Source organism: Neofelis nebulosa, chromosome 6 (assembly GCF_028018385.1).
Source record: "Neofelis nebulosa isolate mNeoNeb1 chromosome 6, mNeoNeb1.pri, whole genome shotgun sequence".
In the NCBI taxonomy this organism is placed as follows: Eukaryota; Metazoa; Chordata; class Mammalia; order Carnivora; family Felidae; genus Neofelis; species Neofelis nebulosa.
The window spans coordinates 89,123,333-89,136,343 of NC_080787.1; the positions used below are offsets into that span (position 1 = coordinate 89,123,333).

The window sequence follows — 13,011 nt, forward strand, 5'->3', positions numbered from 1 at the left end:
AGGGCTTCAAATCAACTATTCTAGGAAGAAATACAGCCATATTTTTGTTGATACTTTAGAATGCAAGCACAGAAGACAAGATACCCTATTATAATCTCAAAGATATTTAACCTCATGTTAACAAAATTAAATAGGATTCATACATTTTATGTAGCCTTACTTTTAGAAAGCTTCATCTGTAATAATAAAGACCCCATCTCACTGCCAGAGCTTTGATTCTGCATTAATTAAATATTTATTTCCTCTTTTATTCTTAACCTAATTTCTAACCCAGAGCTTTAGTTTCATGTTTTTGCTTCTGTAAACTTTAAACCACTGCTGCTAACTACAATAGCAGGATATATATGCTGAGTTATCCAAACCAACCTAAAACATTTGAGGTCCACCTGATTTTGTCTCATTATAGGTAGAAAATGGGTCAAAGCAAAAATTTCTTTGTAGGCATACAAACATTTGGTTCTTAATTTCACTGACACTGAGTTTCTGGGGAATGGATATATTTTTCTCAGAATTGTCTTGGATATATGTACGTGACTCGGACTTTGTGTCAACACAGTAAGAAAGAATTCTGATTCACTGATCTTTTTTAACTGAGATACCTGCAAAGCTAAGTCATTATAATATTACAAGGCTGAACTTACTTCCTAACTAAATATGTTAAGCATTTCAAATGTAGTACCCAAATTTTCAAATTATTTAATGGAAAGTCAACAATACCCTGATGCAAGGCAATGTGTAATTAGCAAAAATGTTTCCAAGATATGCTTAACATTTCAAGTTTATGTTCATTAACGTATAAAAATATATATTCATCAACAGAATAAATATGAATTCAGAATCCTACAGGATTTATTTCCCCCATTGATCATGAACAAAAGCCATTAAAGGGTGAAGTGTATCTACATCAGTGAGTAGCTTTGTTCTTCATTTCTGGATAAGGATTTAGGTTGTCTTCTTTAGATTTTTCTCATGTCTATAACTCAGATGTCTCAATGGCTTCTTCCCATTTTTAAGTCAATAAATCACGTCAAATAATGTGCAATTATTTTTTCCCAAAATCTGACTACTAATATCCTTTCTTGGATGACAATTAATTATATGTACTCTTTATTCTCAATAAGAAGAACAATATCAGAGATCCAGTAGAAGTATTTACCTTGACATTCAAGTCAGTGTTAATTTCGGCATCTATGAACCCCAGCCCATAAAAACAAACTTCCTCTATCCTCCTAGGTAATGTACCCTCCGTGCCACGGCAATTTAAAGTTGCTGCTTTGCATGAACATTTAAGTATCCTCTAGACTACATAGCCAATTTTCAGATCTTTGGTGATAGACCATGCTAGCCTTGGGACCAATTGTTCCCAAACTCATCCCTCTTCCCATTTTCCATTCTTTATGAGAGGGGCTCACCTCTTCATCCATTCCCCAGGTACATTTCCCAGGACCACTGTCAGTTGGCTTCTAGCTGCATTGGACAGTGGAGACACTGGTGGGATTTTTAGAGTGTAGTGAGAACGGAAATGCCAGGTTATTTTCACCTTCATCTTTGTTGGGCAGTATTTTCTGTTTAAGCTTATATCTGGCCCACTGTGGTTCGAGCTTTGAAAGAATGATTCTGACTAGTACCAACATTTAGTCCTCCAGGTTAAGGGTGACAGTAACCTCCCACTTTTGCTAATCTCTGGGTTAGGTCATAATCACTTTTATGGCCTCCCCAAATCCACAACACCTTTGTAACTAATTCCCAGAATTAAATAACCTGTTACAGGGGCACCTGTATGGCTCAGTTGGTTGAGCATCTGACTTTGGCTCAGGTCACAATCTCACGGTTTGTGGGTTCGAGCCCCACATCTGTCTCTGTGCTGAACTCTTGCTCAGAGCCTGGAGCCTGCTTCAGATTCTCCTTCTCTCAGTCTCTCTCTGACCCTTTCCCGCTCGCACTCTGTCTCACTCTATCTCTAAAAAATAAATAAATGTAAAAAAAAATTTCAAATACCCTGTTATAAACATTTTAGGTGTTTTCTTTCTTCCTGGTTAGACTTTGATGTACCAATCCTATACATTGTTATAGTCATATAAAATGTTATGACATTGTTTTGATCCCATTTTATGTATCAGAATATTGATATTTGGAGACATTAATCAGATTTCTTAAGTCATAATTGATGATAGTTGGTAGTGGAAATTGAATTTGGATTCAGATTGGTCTGTCTCTTTAGCCAGTGCTTTTAAACACGGAACATATGTTTTGTTTGGTGCTCTGTATATCTACTAGACAAATAGCTAAACCTTTCCTTACTGGATCAAAGTCTTTAATGATCATAATACACAGCTAAAAGGAGCTTATATTCCTTTACTTTGTGAGAGGGCCTTCTGAGTGACACAGTGTAACCATGTTTTCAAACGTAACAGGATGCTGTACTGTACATGGGAGCAGTGAGACCAGAGAGGACGCTGTGTGATAATCCAGGCGGGAGCTCTTGTTGGTCTGGCCCAGGGTGGCAATATTGGGGTGGTAATAAGTGTTCAGATTCTGGATATACGTTGAAAATAGAGCCATCAGTATTTTTGGATGGATTAAAAGTGATCTTAGAACGAACAATTGCCATCATTTGAGATGAAGATATGTACGGGAGGAATGTATCTACAGGAGTGCCATAGGTAGTTTTACATATGTGAAGTTATATTTGTAACAAGTGCATTATGTTATTATGAAAACTAGCTTTCCAGTGATAGAAATATGTCTATCATGTAAGCACCCACATGTATGATTGTAATCTAAGGAATTCAGAGAGAAGTTAACCCAATTTTGTAAACCACTGAGACCAAAATAACAACATTTTGAAAAAGTCACTTTCAAAAAAGGAGCAAATGATCAAGGATGCGCAAGTCATGGGTAAAGTTCCTAAAGGAAGAGTCAGTCCTGAGGTTTGGGCCTTCCTGAGTGGGGGACAGCCCCACCCCCCTCTTGCCTCGCAGACTCAAAAGCTTGACAAAACCTATGGTTCAATGCAAATGAGAGATTTACAGAGTTTATAATTAAGCATAACTTATTTTAGATACTCAGCCTAACTTGTGTGTACATGTCTATTTTCTGCTCATTGGCTGTTGATCTAGAAAGCAGATTTTTGCCATCTTTCTACCATTTGCCCCTTTGTTGTTTCAAGCCAAGTTCTCAAATAGACAGGCAATTCCTTAAATACTGAGGTAAGTTTGCCAAAGGGATTAGTGTAAAAATGAGTTCATATATAGTACATGACAGTCTATAAAAATGAAACCAGAGCAAAAGAAAAAAAAATAGTATATAAGGAATACATTGCACACGGCAATCATAAATCCAAGTTTGGAACTTGTATTCTAGACGCAGCATTGTTGCTCTATGTGTAACTAAAGCTTCAGTTTCATTATGGGTCCTTTCTTAGAGACTTCACTTTCTCAATTAAAGATTTCCTGTTTGTTGTAGTCCACAGGAAACTATTTTTATAAGTTTCCTCCTTTTATTTTGATGTTTATGAGTGTGTCTAACAGTAATATTTTTATGTTGTATTTGTACTTTGATATTTAAAGGTAAGCTTAGGCCTAGAAGCAGATAGTATCAAAATTTTGGAGAAAACTAGGTAAGTTTTTTTTTTTCTGTTTAATGAATCTTTGTATGTAGAGTTAGGAACAGTGCATTCATTCACTAAAATAATTCTTTGCTTTTAGAAGTTTGAGAATTCAAAGTCATAAAATAAATTATATTTCCCTTTACGGGACTTTACCTACATTTGTAGAACAAATAATAAATGCCACAAAAGGTAGAAATTATTTCCAGCTGTTTTTCCAGTGTGGGAAATAAAATTCATCTAGAGGTTGTTGATTTCCACTGGAAGGCCGGATGATTGGTAGAGAATTTCCTTAAACTATCATTTGGAAGACAGGCCTCAGGCATACTTCACTTAATGCATGGGCATTTAGTTCCCTTAAGACACCAAACTGGAACTTATATCTGCAAGTTGATGACTATTCACGTATCACCCATTGGTTGAGGTATACAGCAATGACAGTTTACTATTCAGACACTGTTATACACATTGTTTGCACTACAATTGCAAAGAAGTTAACAGTGTGAATCTCATATCCTATACAAAAATAGGAAAACACAGTAAAAATTAGTTATAGTAATACTTCTGGTAATGATCATGGTAATTTATCAAAGCCTAATAAATACTACTTTTCCTCAGTGAAATATACATATAATAAAAAAGTTAAAATATTTGCAGTTATCAAAAAAAGTAAAGGGAACAGTCTGATACTACAAACCTCAAAAGACGATGACAAAGGAAAAAAAAAAAAAAGATTAGAGCTTCATGGTATTGTTTCTAACTTCCTTCCAGGCCCCCTTGCTTAAAGACATAGTGTCTAAGAAATGTGGTTGGAATATAAAATGTGTCCCCAAAAGTTAGTTCAGAGAGGATACTGAACAGGTCTCAGAAGAAAGTCAAGGGGAAACTGAACAAAATGTATCAGCACAAGGAGAAAATCAGGGCAAAGTTCTCCAAGTATCATTCAAATAAAATGATGTATGAAATATACAAATACACCGTAGAATAAAAAAATTATAACTATTCAATCTAGAAAAAAAGGAAAGCCAAGGAATAAAAGGTATGATTGACTGCTACTGTTAGAATACGTGGGGTGTCTGGGTGGCTCAGTTGGTTAAGCATCCTATTTCCACTCATGTCATGATCTCGCGGTTTGTGAGTTCGAGCCCTGTGTTGGGCTCTGTACTGACAGCTCAGTGCCTGGAGCCTGCTTCGGATTCTGTGTCTTGCTCTCTCTCTGCCTCTCCCCTGCTTGCATTCTCTCTCTCTCTCTCTCTGTCTCTGTCTCTCTCTCTCTCTCTCTCTCTCAAAAATGAACAAACATTAAAAAGAAAATTTAGAATATGTGTCTTTCTTGCTTAAGGGAAACTCCGGCCCTGGGTATTTATGTTTTCCACTTTTGTCTGATAAGATGACAGTGACTACAGTGAGCTTGAAAGCTGTGTGTTGAAGACCCAGAGTCTCCATTAGCCCCAGTCCATGAATACCCATAGGGAGAGCCACCCACTAACCTGGAACATCCACCCAGAGCTGTTAGCTAAATGGGAAATAAAAAGTCTCTCTGGTTTGAGCACTTGTATTTTGGGGGTTTCTTTATTATTAAATCTAGTAGAGCCCTAAATGAGTCACATGAAAATTTTGATCTTGGTGTGAGGGAGAGCGTGGTGTATAGAACAGCTAAGTAAGAGCATGCAATCAGTTAAAAAACAAAAAGACACACAGCATTAGAGTTTAAAAAAGAAAATAAGGGGTCTCAGGGTGGCTCAGTCAGTTAAGCATGAGACTCTTGATTTCGGCGCAGGTCTGGATCTCACCCTTCATGAGACTGAGCCCCACATCGGGTTCTGCAATGAGAGTGGAGCCTGCTTGAGACTCTTTCTCTCTCTCTATTTCTCTCTCTCTTCCTCTGCCCCTTCCCTACTCATACCCGCACACTCTATCTACAAGAAGGAGAAGGAAGGAGAAGGAGATGAAGAAAATGTGATTTTAAAGATTACAAAGCTAAACAAATAGGTAGAGTGCCAAAAACAAAAAACAACAAAAAAAAGGGGGGGCGGGAAGAAAAGGAAAAAGATGTGGAAAGATTCAGAAACTGAGGAACCGTACAGAAAAAAAATGAAAGGGAAATTCTGATGCAGAGATAGATCCTGAAATAATCACAATGCGAAAAGATAATAGTTGTACAATTCAGATATTCCTTTATCAAGATAGTTTATGTTCCTGAAACAAAGAACTCAACACATAGAATCAGAAATTATTCAATAATGCAGTTCAGGAAAAAAATGTCTGAAATGCAGGAAGAAATTATCTACAGGCCAAGTGATACACCACTTTCCAGGAAAAGCTTGATATGTATGGCTAACAATGACTTGTATCCTAATTATATTATTGAATACCCAGCATGAAGAAAGGATTTTTAGTCATCCTGGAAGATAAATAAAGACCCTTACAGGAAGAAAAAAATGACTTGAGACTTCCTTTCATAACATTCAACACTAGAAAAAAGTCCATGTGAACAAATTTCTGAGAGAAATTAAAAGGCGCCCAAGATTCCTTGGACACTGAACAGATATTACTCAGTTACAAAAGCAAGAGATTTTATCAAACATAAAATTACTCAGGTAATGGAATACCTATAGTCCCTTTGTGAAAAATAAATTCCTGAACACCAGGCCCAGTAAGTCAACAAATGAACCAAAATATAAAATTAATGAAGATGCTAACAAGGGGAACCAAAAGTAAGCATTGTTATGTTTAAAAAGTGGAGATGAATCCCATAAACCATAACAATAAAATATAATGTAATTGGTACAGCTTTATGAGAAGGAAGAAAGTGTGAATATTATGATGTATTTCCACTTTATTAGACTATCAGAACTAGGAACACAATGATGAAAATACCTCGCACACAAACGAGATCAACAGCCAGGGTTATCCAAAGAATGTCAAGGTAAGCAAAATCAGAGTTACACAAAGGAGAAATCAACATGTTCCACAGCCAATGGAAAGACAAAATTCTGCACCCCAAAATCTTCACAAAGTGTTGCCAGTAGTAATTTTCTAATTGTGTGTGAGTCACTTCAGACGTTTTCAGTCCCCCTCTTAGCCCTCTGCCTTGTATACATTGGCTTATATACCTAAACCTGGAATAGTCTTCATTCAAGCTAGTTGATATGTGCCAGGACTATCTCTTCTGGACTAAGTGCTTCTCATCAGTTTTAGAATTTACATAATACAAAATACTGTAACAAGGTAAGGTTTCATATACACAACATCTACCCAGATTCCATTTGTCACCCCCTGCAGGCTTACACAGCCTGATGTAAGTACATTACTTGACTTGGGGCTGTAAAGTTTCATAAATCCTTGACCTTAGCTTGATCTTTTGCAAATAAGTTCTTCTATGACAAAGAAACATTTTTCTCATGATCATCAGATTCTTTGTTTTTTCCTGTTTCTTTTCCCGCTGTTCAATTCAAATAAAATTGAGTGTTTGCTAACACAGTTTATGTATTATCCCATTTTAGTCAAATGACTTGAATGTTCACTCTATCCATTATTTAATCGCTATGCCTGCATAGAATGTGGAGGTATCCGAAATGGCATCACCTGATGTTAATGGTGACTGTGAGCGTTGTAGCAATGATGTCCAAGCACTGTCTCCCAAGTTAGAAAATTTATTAGAGTGTGACTCAGATTCATGTCTTTTTACTTCTATGCCATTAGTTACCATGTCTCCTTAAGGCTCCCCTTCGCTGTAACATTTCCTCAGGCTTGTTTTTGATGGTCTTGAGAGTTTTGAGGAGTAATCATCAGAAATTTTGTTGACTCTTCTTCAATTGATATTTGTCTGATGCTTATCTGCTGGTTAGACTGAGGTTATGGGTTTCTGTGGTGAGGATCACAGAGGTAAGGTGATGTTTCATCAGATCACATCAAGGATCCATATCCTCAAAATGACACCACTGTTGAAACAAACCCTGATCGCGTAAGGTAGTGTTTATCAGGTTTCTCTGTAAACAATAACATATGCTGCCCCCTTCCTTCTTTAATACTGTACTCTTTAGAATCAGTGAAGTAGTTTTTAACCATTTCTTTCTTTCATATGTATATGACAGGAAACAAAGTGTGTCAAGGTTAATAATTAAGTATTTTGAGGAGATTTGGGGAGTTTTTTTTAAAAATTAAATGTTTGTTAGAAAGAGAAACTAGTAACTAATTAGCTAACTAGTTAATTCTTATTGAGTGTTTACTCAACACTAAACGCTAAGCACTATATGTGAATTATCTCATACAAACATTCATCTAACCATGAGGGAAGTAAGTATTATCCCTATTTTACAGACACATAAGGGATAGACTCAAAAAGTGGCTATTTGCTTAAGACCATACTATAGCAAGTGGCAGAACTATACTTCAAATCCAGGCTTGCATGTGATTCAATAACATAATTTATATTACTACATATTAGTGCCCCCTAAAGTGTCAGATGCTGTTCAAAAGAAGAAATCTCTAATAGTCATGCCATACTATCTAGACATTAAGTTTTAGGGAAACACCAGAGGTTATGTGATCTCCTTTCATCAGATTAAGCCTAGTTTGTTACTATCTATTAAACATTTTTGTTATTTGAGTTTTTTCCCAAAATGAACTACCTGGCTTTCTTTGCCCTCATTGACTTAAATTATGCTGGCATGAACTTGTTCTCAAGGTTATATAAATGATATTTCTGTACTCTATAGAATAAATAATGCTATGTAATATATCTATCATCAATAAATGAGTCTACTATTTATTCTGTCCATAAAACTGAGGATAAAGCATTATTTAAATAAGTCTATTTTATGCCAAAATAAGTGAAAAGTGCAATTCTTTCTTCCCTATTATTTGAAAATACGAGTCAGCTTCTAGTAAAGAAAATGCAAAAATATAAAAAGAAAAGTAAATTAACATTAATGCTGACATTTAAATAAGTGATATGTCAGGGTAAAAAGACTGAGTGGAAAAAAAAATCAGTAAAGGGTATAATTACATTTCACAAGTCCTCAGCAGAGGTTCTGGGTTATTTTTTCTTTTTAGTAGCCAAAACCTCTAATAAGATAAATAGACTGAGGTATAAAGAAGCATCTCAGAAAATTGTTATAGGTGCCAATCCAAAATCTGCCAAGGATATCAACATGCACAAAACAACCAAACAGATAAATAGATTGAAGTATAAAGAAACATCTGATAAAATTGTTATAGATGTCAATCAAAAATCTTCCAAGGATATCAACATACACAAAACAGCCAAATTTCTCTACTGATTTTCAGTAAACAAACATGTCAATGATTAAAAATAATAATAACCTCTCAATTTGTTTTACAAACATTACAAACATCTCAAGAACTGCCGTAAAAATGTTAGTATTAAAGTATCCATAATTGAATTAAAAATCAGGCCCAGAAAGGTTATTTAATTTTACTGATGTCACACAGGAAATCTGACATTGGAAGAGGAGCCCACATTATCATTTAGATTCTCTACGCGGAGTAATGATAAATACAGAGAAAGGCTGATATGAAAAAAAGCCTCACTTTTTGTAGTATTTAAATACATATAGTAAGTTGGCAAATGGTGATTAGCATTTGAATAGATAGACCGCAGTGGAGTCTTGGTCTTCATTAATGGTACAGGTCAGTAGATTTGGAATTAAAAGATGAGCTTAGATTTTCATTTACAAAACCAGTGAAATAGTTGGTTGTCAGTACAAAGAGCCACTAAGAACTAGGAATACACCTTAACTTTTCACTCATGTTTCATAAAGCACATATTTTTTATTCCCTTAAGGCCAGGGCCTCTGCAGCCACTGCAAATATCTATCGCAGGCCATAGAACCCTGTAAACTACTGAGAAATGAACATTTCATCCTTGGGTGAATATTGTTATTGGCTCTGTATTTACATTGCGCAGTGTATATAGATATAACTTATCTATTTTTCCATAAACGAAATCATAACTGGCATGTAGCAGTATGGAATTGGCTTCTTCTGTATGCTTGCTCTCTTTGTAAGAGATGATGTCCTCATTCTAGCTTGGCCAGGTCTTGGTAACAGTAGTTTTTGTTTGTAAAATGAAACAGCACCACCTTGTATCCTCAAGTAAAGCTACAACCTCTCTAAAATCTAAGAACATTCAGATCTGTGTTTCAAACATATGTACTGATGACTATCTTATGAAGCAGATGAAATTTAATTACAAGTGTGGTCTGTGCTGTGTTCTATCGTACCATTATTAAACCACTAGATTCACGCCTACCATATTCACCCTCCAGAAATTACTCCTTCTCTTACTACCAAAATATACTCTGATGCAAACAAATGCAGAAAAATGTCATCTGCTTCATTGTGCAATATCTATCAAATGCCAAAATGCCTATGCTACCTCGCAAAAATTATGATTGATCCTCTCTAACCTTGTTATTTTATGAATAAGACAGGGTTCCTAATCTATACAGCACATGCGTTAGACAGCTCTTAAACTTACAAATAACATAGGCAAATGCTTTGATGTGATATATACATATAGATATAATTTACTGAATTATATAGTTGGAGTTATAATTATGGCATTGATTTTTGTTACTGTTGGTTTCTTTTTCAGTTTTAGTTTTCAAAATACATGATTTATTTACACCTTTATTTCATCCTCAAGAAAGGATCTTTGTCATTTATTTAGCATACTTTTAAATAGATTTAATTGGCCGTAAAAATGATTCCAGGCAAATACAGACAGAGATTTTCAAACTCCTCACCAATATCATGAAATGATATTCAGTCAGTTCCTCATACAGGTGGAAAATCAAAGTTCCTAATTGCTTTTGTGACTTAACAAAATGGTGAAGTGTGCCATGATCTATGCTAATATACTAAAATGTTTCTTTGAGTGCATTTTTATAATGATACGAATCTTATTTAACAACAAGATATTCTGCTTTCTAAACCCTTGCACATTGCAAACAAATCTAATTCACAACTCACTGAAAATGTAAAGAATATTAAAAATGTACTTATACAAATTATAAACGTTCTAAAAGCAAGTATATGCATTTGCGATTGCTGGAGCTATGTTTGCATTATGATTTCTAGGTCACTGGCGTCATAACCTCTTTAAATTGTTGGCCAGAACTACAACATTGTTAAAGGTGGAATGAGATCTCTTATTTTTCTCCTTGCCAACACAATATTACACTCCCTGCGCACAATTGCCAAGTAAGGGTGACCCCGTATTTTGGGTTTCAGAATAGATTCCGTGCCATAAAATCAAATTACAATATAGGAATACTAAAGCCCAGCCAGGTGCCTGGAATTTTATTCCCCATCCATTTGATTGCTTACAATTAGATATTCTATAAGGAAGGTTCACTTGTCACATTCCACTCTGCATTTAGAAGTGCTTGTTTGTATGCCTCTGCTCCTAGACTGTAAAATAGCATAAGGCTTGCACTGTACCTGACTTATTGTTTTAAGTCAAGCCCCAACACCAGTGAAGGGTCCATAAGAGGCACACAAAAATAGGTTTCTATAAATACATTTTCTCATGCGACTGACAGAATGAAGAGTATGTAGTATTGAAAAACTTCACAGAGCTGAAGTTTCAGGCTGCACCCTTACCGTCAACTGAAAATATTGATAGTATGATATGCTTAATGAAATAGGGTGAGGGAAAGAACATATCTTTCCTTAGGGTTCCTGGTAGCCAACAGGAAACCATTTCCATTTTGTTCCCTCCATTATCCGTTTTGTCAATTTTAAGGATGATATAAATGCTGCTTACTTTTATCAGAATTAGAAAGGCTGTGGCTCGGGTCATGGCAGCTTCTGCTTTCTGCAGCCTATGGAGTAATTATAACCCGTTAAGATTTTATACATATTTTGTTTCAAACTCAGGGATATTTCAATTTCGGTTGGTCTTGTTTTACTCTTCTGGGCGAGTCTAAGTTAATGCCTAGTGTATCAAAAGGCAGTTCAATAAATGTTTGTTAAAGGAATAAATGAATCCTATTCTATATAAAATATGTATTAAAATATACCTATACCTGTGTACAGGTATTTAAATAAATATGGAGGTAAAGGCCTTATGTAACTAAAGTACACCTGATATAAGAAAACTTTGCAAATGTTTTCTACTATTTACTTGTATGACATTATTAAGAGTAAGTAGAGAATCCATCCAACATCGTGTCTATATAAGAGTTTAAAAAATATATCTGGAAGCTGAGAAGATTTTTTAAGATTGGTAAGTGACCTTGGAATCCATCAGATCTTCAAGTTCCCAGCATATCCATTCTCTCATAACGTAGACAATATTTCAGTTCTCATCTGCTGTGAATCTTATTTTGACCTGAAATTGAGCTCTATTCCTTTGATACGTTGATAGTAAAACCCCCTAGATTCTACAATGAATTTCAAAGATCCCGGAAGTTGAAAAACAGGATGGGGGTGAAATGTTAAGTTATAACAAATTCATTTAAGCATTTCATTTCATTAAAGTATGAAACTGAAATTAGATAATATATTCAATAAATATGATTCAAAGTGTAACATATGGTATATTCAGAAGATAATATTTTAAAATATTCTGAACTTATGATTTCTAGGAAATGAAGAAAATTGGAGAATATGTAGAGATGGGATTGATTCAAAATTGAGGCTTAATCAAATGTGAAAAACATTACCAAACTCTAAAGAGAATAGGGAATAGAATGTGCTTGCTGATGACCTTATAGTTATTAACTGTGAATTAAACTGAATGGTTCAAATTAGATGCTGGGGAAGAGAGGACAGGAGGAAGCAGAATTTAGTAACTAATTTATTATTACTTATAATAAGGAACCATTAGATCATACCCCCACCCCTCAAAAAAAGGATTAGGAATGCTGTGGAAAGGTACTGTGTATGAAGGCAACCACTAGAAACCTTCCTACATACCAGAAGTTTGAAAGAGGTATCTGTTTACTTTAAAACACAAAAATAAGTACACGATAGAAGACTAAACATTAAGGGGGACCACTGTTGGCTCTAAGAAGAGAGAGAGAATAGCATAGAGGGGCAAACCCAGATCCTGGACTTCCTTGTTTTATAGATATGACTTTAGAAATCTACAAACATTTTACATTTACCTTTAGAATTAAATTTTTAAAAGAAGCAAAACAAGAAGCATGCAAAACTAAATGTGTATTTAGTTCATAGTATAAAGAGAGGAAATTTTTAAAAAGTGACTTTAAGTCATAGTAATTTGACAAAAATAAACTGCAAAAGAAAATCTTAAACATTTAAGCAATCATTTTTGTTTTAGTGTTTGTATTTTTATACTGATATATTTGTACGTGTACTGTGGGATAAAGCAAATGAGTAATGTTTTCTTTGTCTAATTCTACATTCTC

The 13,011-nt window shown here is 35.0% G+C and overlaps 1 long non-coding RNA gene across 1 annotated transcript in view; it reads right to left on the minus strand.

Moving 5' to 3' along the window:
• Positions 1-13,011, minus strand: part of LOC131513479 (uncharacterized) — a 39,003-nt gene that overhangs the window by 2,172 nt on the left and 23,820 nt on the right. The gene's annotated exons all lie outside the window — the stretch shown is intronic.